The sequence below is a fragment of the Glycine soja genome, chromosome 15, assembly GCF_004193775.1.
Source record: "Glycine soja cultivar W05 chromosome 15, ASM419377v2, whole genome shotgun sequence".
Lineage (NCBI taxonomy): Eukaryota > Viridiplantae > Streptophyta > Magnoliopsida > Fabales > Fabaceae > Glycine > Glycine soja.
This window is the reverse complement of record NC_041016.1, coordinates 25,432,599-25,448,326: the sequence shown is the minus strand read 5'-3', so window position 1 is coordinate 25,448,326 and position 15,728 is coordinate 25,432,599. Positions and strand designations below refer to the sequence as shown.

At 34.7% G+C, this 15,728-nt stretch overlaps 1 pseudogene; it reads left to right on the top strand.

The window, feature by feature from the left end:
- Positions 1-1,006: 1,006 nt before the first annotated feature.
- Positions 1,007-2,705, top strand: LOC114387315 (annotated as a pseudogene).
- The last annotated feature ends 13,023 nt before the right edge of the window (positions 2,706-15,728 follow it).

Genomic DNA, 15,728 nt, shown 5'->3' with positions numbered 1-15,728 from the left:
GCTGGGGAGCATATTTAAATGCATGTCAAATTATCAATAAAAAAAGAAATTAAATATGATGACCATAATCAATAGTTTTTTTTAATGACTAAAATTAAATTTAACTATACTTATACAAACTAAAATCATATCTACTTTAATTGAAAAATCTTATGACTGAGGAATATTGAGTACAAGAAACTCAATCTAACTAGTAAAAAGCTGGTTAATTTTCTTAACAAAAAATTAATGTTTAAATTCTGTAAATAAAGAAAAAAACAAGGGTAAAGCCTTTTCCTCTAAATAAATTAATCCAAGTTGATTCAAACTAATCAGATAAAAAAACACTTAAAATACCTGAAATAGACAAAAATAAAATACTAGATACACTGATACAGGGAGTAGAGAACAAATTTTTCAGTATTTTACAACCAGCCAATCTAAATGATACTGAGAGGGCAGAAAAAATAGTTACATAATAATCTGTCCAATATATTATTTTTAATGGTTGTACGAATCTAAATGTAGCCGTTGAGAGGTTTGATTGAACATTATGACAACCCTGCACGGATCAGCAACAAGATACTTTGTAAGATACAAGAGAAATGTCCATAACACATTTTCTTAAAATAAAGTTTTTATTATTAATTAAATTTAAGATAAAATATATTTTCAATCCTTTTATTCTCATGAAACTTGGTTCTGCACTTTAATTTTAATCAATTTAATCTTAAACTAATAGTTTTTGTCTCTTCTTACTATAAAAACTGTCTATAATAAAGGACAAATCATTGTTGTTCTAAAATTTAAAGATTAAATTAATCAAAATTATAGTTCAAGGATTAATATTAATTTTTATTAAAATAGAGAACTAAAAACATATTTTATGCTCATAAAATTACGCAGATTCTATTTTTTATTTGATGAATTTCAGTGTTTTTTTAATTTTTTTAATCAAATGTGTGTACCAGTGCCACAGACCCGTTTCTAAGGTAAACTATGTAGCAAGAAAATCTATCAAAACTGGTGGCCTAATTTTGTCCTTCCACTTTTCCCATAAAGTAATGGCATTATGGCAATAGCTGTGGGATACCAATTCCTCCTTTCTGGCTTTGACAAAAAACAAACACATTCTGCTATCCAAATCGATCCACCTTTCCACTCATCATTACCATGATATTAAAGAACAAGTCCATGGCATAAGAAGCAAAGGGTAATGTATTCATGTTCATAGTTTGTGAACTTTTGGTACATGACCAAAACACAATGGCTGGAATGCTTCCTGGAGTTGAATGTGCTAGAAGGAGAAGGTTACATCGATGTTTGGATTCAAATTCAACTTCTTTAACTTCACATGCATCCACAAGGCGTTCTTCTTTCTGTTTGTATGCTAGTAACCACGAATGTCGCCTTTCCTTATCCTCTTCACTGGTTTGTACTAATTTCCGATAAATTAAATACCCTTTTGATTTCTATACATATTTTTCATCATCACTGTTGATGGGGGTGTGTTAATTTTTCTTCCTGGATTTGAATTGAAACAGCAAAGAAGCATGTTATACCAGCCACACCCTGATGAGAATATGGGAGGAGTGGTCAGAGAAGCCAACAGAGATTGGATGACAAGTTCAGAGCTCATAGGAATTCAGAAAACAAAAGGTATAACAAAATTAAGACCGAGGAAGTTTTTACTTTTACACAGATCTGATTGTTTGAGTGAAGCATCGGTGAAAAATAATAGATATACAAAATTAGTGTGAGATTTTTTCCTTTGTCAATCAATTAAAAATTATCATTAGTAAGACTTTTAAGATGATCATTAAACTTATCATATATAACATTCTGTGATTAGATTACACCATACAAATTCTTATTTGTATGTCTTTGTCTAATTGTTTGTTTTTTTTTTAAATTGTTGATTTATGTCATAGTATGACTAAAAAGTTCAATTTCAGCATAAGATACATGATCCTATGCATTATATTAAGTTCAATTTCAGACTCAAATAAAATCTTGTATGAAGTTTTTGGAATTGTTGGTTCATGACTAAATTCTTGAATCAGCATACAAGATAATATGATCCTATTCATTATCCTCACTTCAGGCTCAAATAGCTCTTGTATTAAGTTTTTGGTATTATTGGTTCATGACACCTCTTAGAAGAATCCCTCATAAGCAAGTGATATTTTATCTATTTGTTTTTGAAATTTATGATCAAATTAATTACCAGGCAAAACAGCACAAAATGTGTGGAGGGCAGAAGAACACGCATAGCAGAGTTTCACACAGAGGTATATGGGTCGAAGAAAAGTGGTTCAAGGAGGTTCAGTTGGACCAAATGGAGCTGGAAGGCCTCAGAACAAGAGGATTGTGCTGTGTGCTTGGAATCATTCAGAGTTGGAGAGACACTGATCCATCTTCCTTGTGCCCATAGGTTCCATGACAGATGCTTAAAACCATGGTTGGAAAATAATTCTCATTGTCCATGCTGTAGAACCACCATTTTTTCCCTCTAGATTTTACTTTTCCTTGTCCGCAATTGAAGACTTGGTTGGATGAATGATGAAATCAAGAATTTTGACCATGACTTGCAGTTTCTTAAAAGGTTGGTTGGATGGTGAAGGTTAAAGGAAAGGAGGAGAAGGTTCTGCATTCGATTCCTTCTATTAACAAAAACAAATATTTTAACAATTAATATTTATTGATAAAAAAATTGTTTGTTAAGAGGTCCGTGTCCGTAGTTTGAACATTTAAATTTTGAAATCATCCTTATTTTCTTAGATTCAATCCTTAAAAATTAACTTATAAGATAAAAATTATCCTCTATTTATATATATATATATATAGTTTATAAGATAAGAATTATCTTCTATTATATATATATATATATATATATATATATATATATATATATTATTTTAATTGTATCACTTTTGATTTGGGATCTCCAACAACATGAAGATCATTCACTAGTTATTTGGGCAAGCAATAGTTTATAAGATAAGAATTATTTTTTATTTTATATATATATATATATTATTTTAGTTATATCACTTTTGATTTGGGATCTCCAACAACATGAAGGTCATTCACTAGTTATTTGGGCAAGCACAGATCAAATTATTATAAAGTTGATACGAAATATCCACAGTGTCATATTAAAGTTGATGTGAATTAATCGAATCTGTGATCTACAAAATTGTTTGGAATGGAATTTTGGAACCTAAGCTCAGCTGGCTAGAAAAACCCTGATCAAAACAGTTGGGTACGAGTTATATGCATTATGCAAGTAGGTCTATTAGTCATTCGGTGCCTCTCTTTCCTCGTATAAAATGAGAGCCACATGTGTAAAATTTTTAGATGCTATATTCTAAGAACCACGAACACTTATAAGCGGTACTCCTTGTCTTAACATGGACACTTCACACTCCAAATACTTTTGTTGCAATTCTTAATTTTCTTTTGTGAAATTTATACCAATATCAATTGAAATATCACAATAATTATATAAGTTGTAATATGAAGATATAAGATTTGGTATAGTAATTAAAAAAATTATGAATTTGAGAATCTCCCACTAATAAAAACTAACAATAATAATAACTAACATTTATTGATAAAAAAAATACAAATTGTAGTATATAAATGATTTAAAATTTATATTGTATACCAAATATTTAGATTCAGTTTATATGTTATATTATAAGTGACTATAGAGATTTTTTTTTACTATCCAAGCATTTGTGTTTAGTCCATAAACATTTTTTAAATTTGATTTTTAGTCTTTGAATTGTCTTTTGTTATGATTTAATTCTTTGAACAAAAGTTTGACCAGTCAAAATTTTTAAACTTTTGAAAATTCAGTTTAATCCCTAAAATTCCATTAAATAGTAAAAAAATAGGTTCAAATTTTTCTTCAGAGACTAAAAATTGAGTTTTAGAAAGTAGTTAGATATCTTGATTGATCAAACTTTTGTTCAGCAACTAAAATCTTTAATGAAAAAAATTGAGATATCTTATGCAATCAAACTTTTATTTAAAAACGAAAACCAAATTTGAAAAAATTTTAGAAACTTAAAACTTAACTAACCCTTGTAAATAATGGAATGAGGGTTTGCTTTTGTCAAATAAAAAATCGTATTTCTTTGCCTTTCTCGTTTCGTATTTGTGTTTTGTGTTGTATTCATACTTCGTAATCTTCTCTTTTTATATACCTATAATTTGAGAGTATGCGATAAGATCTATTTTATTATAAAATGTTTAAATTGTAATAATAATTTTATTCAATCATATACTCATTAAAAAAATTCAATTATATTTCATTCCCATCGTTAGACAAGAGGACTTTAAAGCGGTTCTAACTATTTTGTTATAATGGTTTGAACTGCTTTATAGATAAGCGCCATAAAAAATGTAACACTTTATAGTTTATATAAGGGTTTTAATTGCTATAATAAATGTTCTGTAAAAAATTGCTACAATAAATGTAACATTTTATAGTAGATAAAAATCATTATGAAAATCATTTATAATATATATTTTAATTTTTCAAGGGACCTTCATACAGTGGTTCATCAATAGAATTGCTACAAAAAAATTTACCTATTATAATCACCGTTTTTAAAACTAAACCAAATCGATCGGTTTAACCATTTATTGATCTAAAGATCGATTCAATCGCTCTAAAATTAGATATTTTAGAATTGGCAAAAATCAATAAAGAATCAATCCAAATCGATGTTAAACCAAAGCAGAGAATCAATATGAATTGATCTCTTCAAATTTTTATTTTTTTAATTTAATCTAAAATATTTTAAATAAAAATAAAAATAAAAATACATACACTGATGTTAGATGATAAAATATGTAATTAAACCTATGTATGTGATCAAGTAATCCGGACACCAACAATGATCAACACTCAATGTTGGTAAAAAAAATCAATTAGCGTCGATTTTTTCACATAATAGTTAATATGAAAAGTGAGTGCAGATACCACCTTACATTAACATGTGTCAAAACCATATCTTTTCCCTCCTTCTTTTACTTATTACTAGTATGCAACTCGTGGGTATGGAGGGATTGTTTGTTAAGTTATTTTATAATTTTTTTTAATTGTGATATAGAATTAAAATTAAATTTACAGGTAAATTATGAACAAAGTTAATATTCATAATGTTGAAACTACATTATTTAGAAAACATTTCTCAAAAATTGTAAATTACAAAAAATACTTTAAGTATTGAATAAGATGTGCACAAATTATATTGTTATTTAATCACAAAATTATCATAATAAATTTATTATTTTATACACTTAGTTAAGATAATATACTTAACACACGGCTGTTATTAACCCTTTTTCTTGCTTTCGGGAGTGATTCTCTGCTTCAACCTTATTTCTTGGAAAACATGTGTCAAGTGACTACACTCTCTGTTATGGCTTTCGCAAAAATTCAGCCAAGAAACTGCTGCTCTGGGAGCATCATTAACAGCATCCTCCAATGTACTGAGAGCAGATTCAAACCTAGCCAAAACATACAAAGGAATGAATAATATGTGACCTTTGTCATCACAATTCTTCCTCGTCTTCGTAAGTTATCCCTCCTGTTCATTTGTATCAAGGTTAAAGCTTCGTAACATTTAGCTAGAGGGAGTGTGCTAGAATATCTCAAAAACATCTCAATATCATTATTGTATGAAGTATTGAATAATTCAAAACAACATCTTAGGATTTATTTTCATACTCCATTATATTCCATGGTTTGTTTTCCTAATTAGAATTATGAATCTAGTGTCAGCATAAATAAAGGTTATTGCTTTGTATTTTGTATCAAATCAACATCAATTCATGTTAGTCATTAGCTTATTCTCTCGCTTTTGGGACTCATTAAAAGGGTAAGATCCTTAGTATTTTTTGAGATTCACATGAATTTTATCCAATAGTTCAGAATGTATTAGAAAATACGTGCTACTCTTAACACTACTAAGAAAATCATGGCTGTAATATTATGCATACTAACTTGAATCTTGGATGATGCATAAATTATGTATTTCTATTTTCAGGAATTGTTGAGGTAACGGTGCTTTGAAGATTTGCAAGAGACACAACTGGATGCTGTAATCAGACATTTGTAAATATCATTCATATTCATTTCTCATTTAAATCTAGCTAGAGTGAGTAACTTGTACAAATGCAACTGATTCATGTGAATGCAATGGAGACTTTTGATCAAGAGGTTTTTATTAATTTTGCAGTAGTTGACCTTGTCCTACGTAAAGAGTTAGAGTTCTATCGTGCCACTTAATCTTTTTTCAGTTTGATTTTGAATTTGGAAGAAATATTCATATGAAAGTCTAACTACATATTCAAGTACTGATAATTTTTGTTGTCTATATATATATATATATATATATATATATATATATATATATAGTTTATTAACTTCTTTCGTGTATGATCTTACGATGTATGCAAATAAATGCGAAAGTAGCTTAATTACTACTTTGGGGTTCTCAACCTCACAAACATGTCCCGTTCTACTTTTTGACAATTAAGAAGAGAAGTTTTAAACCAACAACGGCATTAAGGATATTTGCAAAAACACGTTTTGAAGAACATCAACACTTTTTTTCTTCTAAGATTTGGGTGATAAGAACACAGGTTATAGCAGCAACTGATAGTAGGATAAGATGAAACTTACACTATCTGGTGGTTGTTCCAGAGAATGGAATAGGTGTGGTAGTCCTCTGTGGGGTCAAACCAAAGCATGCGTCTAAATCAAATAAGACTCTCCTGTTCTGTTCCCGAAAAACTCAAAATCAAGCCCATCTCTTTCTGGCCCCGCACCATTTCTTGAGCACATCTGCAACAATTCCCCACTCATCACAATGGAACCATAGAAACATAGAGGGAAACTCATCAAAAAATGAACAATGTATAAGTGGATAAAACATAGAAGAAGTTTATTTGATGTTGTTCTCCGATTAGAATTAAAGTATTACTTCAATAATTTTTATAATAAATGTTGCGTTTAAAAAACAATATAGTTTGCAGAAATGATACTGTAGTTCTGATTAAAGAATAACACTAAAAACATGTAAGGGGGTCTGATGACCTTGCTGGGGGCGACGGACACTCCGTAGAACTGATAGAGTCCCGTAATCAGAGCTGGAAACCCTAGGGCCCTGTTGGACTTCTCCGGGTCCACTGGGTGTCTTGTGGGCGCGATCCGTACAAACGGTACATGACATCAGAAATCAGTTGAGCCACGTGCACACTCACCTATGTCATGATGACATAAACCAACTGACACTTCGGCAGGGGGAGATCGGAGTTGTGGTCGCTAGGCAGAATGTTGCTAAGTAGCAAGGTTATCCATATCTGGGTAAGAGTGGTCATGTTGGTGCGCATGATCCGCACTCGTCTCCCTGCAGCGGTCCAGGCAAAAAGCTTGCATCTAACAAGACATGTAGATGAACATTGTCCAATAATTATTTCACACTTACTATCAGGGTTCAAATTTTTGACAATATCATTCAGCTCAAAAAGGGAGCAAAGGATGCAATTATCATTCAAGGTAAGCTGTTTGGTCAAAAGAGCTTGTGTATGTACAATCATGGCCTTCATCATGTCCTCATTTATACATTTCATTCTAAAATTCAGAGATTTATGCAAACATTATTACTCACAGCTAGTCGTTCACTCACAGTTTAAGGTCACACTCTCACCGATTTTGGTTCAAGCTTTTCTTTCACAATCAATATGTCTACTGACTAACAATTCCAATTGCAAGTTCACATTCTTGTTCTTTCTTTGTCTAGCATGCATATTTGTTCAAACTCATGAAAGGAAACACAAACTCCATCACAATCATGCACTCAATCCAAAATACAGCATGCAACCTTTTTCACAAAATAAGTAACTGCTTCACTGCCATGCCATTAAAAATAAGTCAAACTGTTCAAAATGCTTCAGGATGAGCAAACTAATTACTCATAAATAAAACTAGTAGTATATGTAGACATAAAGGAAATATTGTATGAAAACCAAAATTATAATAATAAATCAAAAAGCAAAAAGTATCATCAGGAATCAAAATTCTTGTGACTGGTCCTGTGTCTGACCATCCTTCTCATCTGTTAGATGCCGTATTGGAGTAGCTGGAAGAGAAGTGTCCAAAGGCAGGACTGGCATGGTCTGGCCCTCATGTATCTCTATGACAGGAGTGAAAGAGTTTGTTGTGTGCTGAGGTAAAGATGGATCCACTCCTGGAAATGATGCATCAGCTGATGCCGACACTGGTCCAGGATGACCAGCCTCATTGGATCTCGTCTCTAATCTTCTTTTTGAAAAATCAATAACTCCAGGGATGGTGGCTTTAGATGAGTGATCGTTTTGTGGTTCTGGCTCATGCTGTTGAGGTGTTTGGACTGTAAAACTTTCATTATCTCCCACAAAAGAAGGTCGGGCTACAGGCCAGGCCACCTTCTCAATGAACTGCTCTACACTCATAATTGGCCTCTGCTGAACTAGTTCTTACAAGCTTTGTATAATGAGAATCTGTCCTTCAAACAAGCTTTGAAATTTGGCATCTGAAGTCTAAGAGCTCTGGGCAGATAAGTCTGTTAAAGCTGGAAGTGGGGCTGAAGTAGAAGATGAAGGGATGCCAGTTATTGGTGCAAAGGAAGAAGGAACATCAGCTGCTCTGAGCTTGGTCTTCCTTGCCTTTGGAAAATTAACTGTTTGGTCATTCGCATTTCAACAGTTCCTTATGATATAAGCTAAGCCAATGGCCGGTCTTAGGTTTTCATAGGAGGTAAGGGCATCAGATCCCATTCCCCTCGATCTACACAAGGTTGTGATTAAAGCTGGGAAGCCTAAGCGAGAAGAGTTAGACTGAGCTATCATGGTCATTTGTCCAGAGATCAAACCGCCAATGTTCATGTCCATCCTTGTGATTAAGCCATAGACCAACCTAGCTCTGCCTGTGTTCAAATTTGAAGTGCGAGAGGTAGGAGCTAGGTTTGAGTATGAGAAGACGCTCCATGTTTGAGCCAGGGTGGTAAGATCTTTTCTAAGGAGCTTTCATGGCTGGCCCTCCGTGTTTAGAATAAAGCCCTTGCCTGGAATACACATACTAGCCTCCATCTCTCTAGGATCAAAATAAGTGGGTAAAGATTCCCCCTCCTCTAATAACACTGGAGTCTGGAGGAACTCATTTAAGTTGTCTGCATCTATCTTGATTAAATGACCTCTTATTTTAGCATATTTAGGAGCTTAATCTGCTGGACTATAGAAATTAGCATAGAATTCCTTAACCACTGCTACATCTATGCTTCCTTCCTGAAGGTTGGCGAGACGTTTGTGAAGGTTTCGCCTCTCCAATTCTATTTTAAACTCGTCAAATTCAGAATGATACAGTTCCACATTCCTTTTCGGAAGGATCCTTCGGTCTAAAATATTATCGATATATCGGTTCCAGGCTTCCTCTGATTGAAATCTCCTGTTATCATTCTGATACTGTGGTCTAGAATCACTACTCTTACGTTTCTTAGAGGTCATCTGCATATAAAGGAACCAAACAATTAATCAGGACACAATTATTCAAAATTTTAAAAACTGAAAAATAAAATTGAAAAAGACATTGGCTGCTTAGCGAGACATGGTCCGCTTAGCTGGCCTTTGTAAAAAAACACTATCGCTTAGCGACACGTAGAGCCGCTTAGCGGAAGTTGCAGAATTTTTAGATTCTGCAGAATTGGCTTAGCGGGAAAGCACCCGCTAAGCTGAACATGTGTCGTAAGGATTTGCGCTAAGCTCCTTAAAGGCTGTGCTTAGCTGCACCAACTCTTCAAAAATTTCACTAAGTGTTGGGAGCTTAGCGAGTGAAGCTCACTTAGCTCAACGGATGCTACAACCAATTGCGCTTGGCTCAGGAAAGCTCGACTTAGCGCGCAACTATCAACAAAAAATTTGATTAAGCTACCTGGGCTTAGCGATTCAGTCTCGCTTAGCCACAGGTAGTTCAGGAAGAGGATGAGTGTTCATCCTCAAAAGATTACCCCGCTTAGCGTGGTAAGCACGCTTAGCGAGTTCTTCAGAGAAATGCTTACATACAATGAGTATTGGTGAACTCGCTTAGCGCAGCATGCTCGCTTAGCGAGTTCATCGCATTTTCCAGAAAACACAGAAAATGCAGCTCATTTTCTTGCACTTTTCAAGCCTCTAAAAGGCATATCAGACATGCAATGTGTGCGTCATACTCAATTAAGTATACAAACGTGTATAGCCCTAATCTTAAACGAATTCTAACAAAACATAAAAACCCTAAAAATCTAAAGCTACAGTTGAAGTCTTCTACCCTAAAGTTAAGACACGAAAAAGAGAAAAAGAATCAAGGAACTTACTTGGATGGTGTATGATTGATGCTTCAAAGTCGAAAATGCACAAAGAAAGCACAGATGCAAAATGAGCAAATTTTTGGAGAGAGAGAATGTAGAGACGAAGTTTCTGGAATCTAGCTAATGTGAGTGTAACTACTGTTACACTCACTTAAGCAATTTTTCGATACTTTCGCTTAGCGGACCGCTGCGCTAAGCAAGCAAGAGAGACGTTTGGTTTCTCAACCAGGCTCGCTTAGTGCACCCATGCGCTTAGCCGACGTTTCAAATTCAAAATCAGTTTTTTTTTTTTTTTTTTTTTTTTTTTTTTTTTTTTTTACAGAGAAACTCAGCTTAGCGCGAGGGTGAGTTTGCTTAGCGAGGTCTGCAGATTAGAAAAGCTGCAACTCTCACTAAGCCAGACTCTGGCCAGCTTAGCTAAAATGATGCATCTTCAGTATAGAGGAGCATGCGCTTAGCTGAGAGGGACTCACTTAGCGCTCACATTGCTGCAATGAATCTCGCTTAGCTACCATGACTGGCGCTTAACATCCTGGACCTCAATTATGGCCGTAAGGAATTGCGCTTGGCGACAATAGGTCACGCTTAGCCACGGATAAGCTGTTGCTTAGCAATCAGGTTGAAGCTTAGCTGAATTCAAATCTAATCGAAGTTAGCTTAGCTCAACCTTGGCCAGCTTAGTGGACCAAATTAGCCTCAAATGCAAGGGTTGGGCGCTAAGCGCTTGAGACTCGCGACTTAGCGCATGAACAAAGATGCGCTTAGCGCGAGGCTTGCGCTTAGCGAAATGACTATTTTTCAGAAAAAAGTTTTCTAAGTTATTTTTCAGTCCTTTTTCCTTGAAATTGAAACCCTTATGTTAAGCATTCAAAGATAGGCTGATATACTCCTATGTACAGACTATATAGCAAGTTCCAAATGATTTAAATGCATAAAAATCAAAGATAACAGAAATTAAAACTGGGTTGCCTCCCAGGAAACGCTTCTTTAACTTCATTAGCTTGATGCTTTTACCTCACTAGGTGATCTTATGTTTTGGTTCCTACTTTCAGAAGGCTTGTAAGCAAACATTGTGTTCTGGAGCAGGCTTGTCTTCAACAAACAAATCAAAATCAATTTTATGATCTTCAAAACCTAGCTCTAGCTTCCTCTTCCCCGTATCAACTATGCAGCTTGCGGTCAACATGAATGGCCTTCCCAATATTACAGGGATGTCAGTAGCTTCAAAGATATCCATTACCACAAAGTATGCCGGAAAGATAAAATGTTTTACTCTAACCAAAACATCTTCAATTACTCCATATGGCCTGGTAATGGAGCGGTCAGCTAATTGTAAAGTCATTCGAGTGGGCATTATTTCCAACTCTCCCAATCTTTTGCACATGGAGAGTGGCATCAAATTGATACTGGCTCCCAGGTCAATAAGAGTTTTTCCCACATTGACTTCCCCAATTGAACAAGGAATCGTTACACTCCCAGGATCTTTATGCTTGGGTGGAAGGATCTTCTGGATCACAACACTGCAATTTCCTTCCACTATGATGTTTTCCTGATGAATATATTTATGCTTCCTTGTTAACATATCTTTCAAAAATTTAGAGTAGAGTGACATTTGCTGCAAAGCTTCTCCGAAGGACATGGTGATTTCCAGTTTCCTGAAAATATCTAAAAATCTCGCCAGATGACGATCTTTTTCTTTCTTGGAAGGTACCACAGGGTACGGTACTGTCACACCTTCATCCACAGCTTTTTCACTCCTACTCTTCTTTGCATTCTTATTATTTTTTTCTTCTTTTTCATTTTCTATTTCTTTTTCTTTTTCTTGGTCCTTCAATTCTTTATTTTTGACCATTATTTGTTCCTCTTTTTCTTTATTACTTTCACCTCTCACCTCATTTTTCTTGCCATTAGTACTTTTCTTGTCAGCAGTTTTCTTCTTATGCACAACACTGTAGAAGCAAACTTCATGGTGAATCAAAGGTGATTCAAAGGTGTTTTGATGATAACAATGATGATAACAAAAGATGATGACAAAGGTGATGACAAAAAGCTCAAAGATCAATCAAAGAACAACTCAAGTGAATCAAAGATCAATCAAAGAACAACTTAAGTGAATCAAAGATCAATCAAAGAACAACTCAAGTAAATCAAGAAGAATTCAAGACTCAAGAAGAAAGTTTAGAGTCAAGAATCAAGATTCAAGGTTCAAGATCTCAAGAATCAAGATCAAGATCAAGATTCAAGACTCAAGATTCAAGAATCAATAGAAGGCTCAATCAAGATAAGTATGAAAAGTTTTTCTCAAAAATTGAATAGCACATGATTTTTCTCAAAACATGTTTACCAAAGAGTTTTTACTCTCTGGTAATCGATTACCAAATTGTTGTAATCGATTACCAGTAGTAAAGTTGTTTTGAAAAAGTTTTCAAATTGAATTTACAACGTTCCAATTAATTTCAAAAAGTTGTAATCGATTACAATGTTTTGGTAATCGATTACCAGTGGCTTTGAACGTTGAAATTCAAATTCAAATGTGAAGAGTCACATCCTTTCACATAAAAGCCTTGTGTAATCAATTACACTGATTTGGTAATCGATTACCAGTGATTGTTTCTGAATAAATCAAAAGATGTAACTCTTCAAAAGGTTTTTGACTTTTTCAAATTGGTTTTAAGTTTTTCTAAAAGTTATAACTCTTCTAAATGGTCTTCTTGACCAGACATGAAGAGTCTATAAAAGCAAGACTTTGTTTTGCATTTTCATTCATTCTATCAATCAATCTTTTCCAATTCATTCTTTACACAAGCAAGTTTTCCACATTGATTTCTGAGTCTCTTTGAACTTCTTCTTCTTCTTCCTTTTGCCAAAAGCTTTCCATAGTTTTCTGGTTTTTCTAAACCTTGAAAACTTGTGTTATTCGTCTTTTTCATTCCCTTCTCCCTTTGCCAAAAAGAATTCACCAAGGACTAACCGCCTGAATTCTTTTTGTGTCTCTCTTCTCCCTTTTCCAAAAGAACAAAGGACTAACTGCCTGAATTCTTTTGTGGCTCCCTTCTCCCTTGTCAAAGAATTCAAAATGACACAGTCTGAGAATTCTTTTTATTCTTTCCATTCCCTTATACAAAAGTGTTCAAAGGACTAACCGCCTGAGAATTCTTTTGTATCCCCATTCACAAAGTATCAAAGGTTTAACAGCCTAAGATCTTTGTCTTAACACATTGGAGGGTACATCCTTTGTGGTACAAGTAGAGGGTACATCTACTTGGGTTTGACTGAGAACAAGAGAGGGTACATCTCTTGTGGATCAGTTCTAGTGGAGGGTACATCCACTAGGTTCAAAGAGAACAAGGGAGGGTACATCCCTTGTGGATCTTTGCTTGTAAAAGGATTTTTACAAGGTTGAAAGAAATCTCAAGGACCGCAGGTCGCTTGGGGACTGGATGTAGGCACAGGTTGTTGCTGAACTAGTATAAAAACTCTTGTGTGTTTGTCTCCTTCTTCCCTACTCTTTTACTTTCCGTTGTGCATTTTAATTTCCGCTTTTACTTTTGCTTAAGTTTCTTTTCTACTCCTTATTCTCTTAACAACATAAGTAAAAGCCTTAGAAGAGTAAATTTTTAATTAGTAAATATTTAGGAATAATTAATTCAACCCCCCCTTCTTAATTATTCTGAGGCCACTTGATCCAACAAACACTATCCTCATCCTCAGCCTCCACAAACCTTTTACTCCTTGTCATTACAATTTTGCATTCCTCCTTAGGATTCTTTTCTGTATTTGCCACAAAACTGTTGGATGACTTGTCAGCTATCTGCTTGGCCAGTTGTCCCACCTGGACTTCAAGGTTCTTCAGTGCTGACTCAGTGCTTTTATGATTTTACATTATTACCTGCATAAACTGAGTCAAGGTCTTCTCTAGCTTAGTAGTTCTCTGGGATATGTTAGGTCCTTGTTGGATTGGCTTGTTTGAAGGCCCACTATGGTATTTGTTGAACTGATTGTTAGGGTGTGTCCTCCACTATCCTTGCTGATTATATGGACCCTGCTAGAAGCCTGAAAATCCTCCTTGAGTATACCCTTGCCGCTGTTGATTTCCCATATAATGAATTTCTTGAGTGTTTTCTTCAGTGGGAGTACATTGGCCTGTTTCATGATCCTCACCATAGATGGTACAACCTGTAACCTGCAAAATAGAAAAGTGTGTAGGTTGATCCATAGACAACTTAGTTGGCAGCTTACCAAGTGTTTCTGTTAAAATTTCCAGTTGCTTAGAAAGCAACTTGTTCTGTGCCAATAACGCGTCATGTGATGATAGCTCTATCAAGCTTTTCTTCGTGGGTTGGTGGGTTCTGTCTTGTAGAATGACATGATCACTGGCTGACATGTTCTCAATTAGCTCCGTTGCTTCTTTCGGGGTCTTCAGTTTTATCTTTCCCCTTGCAGAAGCATCTAACAGTTGCTTGGTTTATGGTCTCAGCCCATCTATAAACATATTCAATTGGATTGGCTCGGAAAACCCATGAGTGGGAGTTTTTCTTTACAAGCCTCTGAATCTCTCCAATGCTTCACTCAGAGATTCATCAGGAAACTGATGAAATGAAGAGATTATAGCTTTCCCTTCTACAGTCTTGGACTCTGGGAAGTATTTCTTTAGGAACTTTTCAACAACTTCTTCCTAGGTTTTCAGACTGTTGCCCTTGAATGAGTGGAGCAACCTCTTGGCTTCTCCTGCCAATGAGAATGAGAAAAGGCTGAGCCTAATAGCTTCGTTTGGTACACCGACAATCTTAACAGTGTTACATATTTCAATGAATGTTGCCAAGTGTGCATAGGGGTCTTCATTAGGTAATCCTTGAAATAAGTTCCCCTGTATTAAATGAATTGAGGAATGTGTATAGTTGATGTTGTTAGCTTGCACTTCAAGACGTGCAATGCTGGTAAAAAATTATGGTACTGAACTACTTGAATAATCCTCAAGGGTAATCCTCTGGTCATTCTCTTCTGTCATGGTAATGGCTTCAGGTAATTGAGTGGCAGATTCCCTTGATGATGGTGAATCAGGTGATAATAAGTCGGAGAAATGAGTCTCCTCCTCAAGAATGGATGCAACTGTTCTGTCTTGCAAAAGTTTCCTTCTCCTCTCGGCCCTGTTCCTTCGCAATGTAGCTTTAATTTCTAAGTCCAGAGGAACTAAATTGCCTATGGGAGATCTATGCATATACAATACTAACAGAAAAGCGGTTATTCAGTTAAACAAGAGAAGACAAATAGAAATTATGAACAAATATTCATAAAAAATAATCAAAGAATAGACACCTAAAAATGAGCTAACTTCCCAAATAAAAA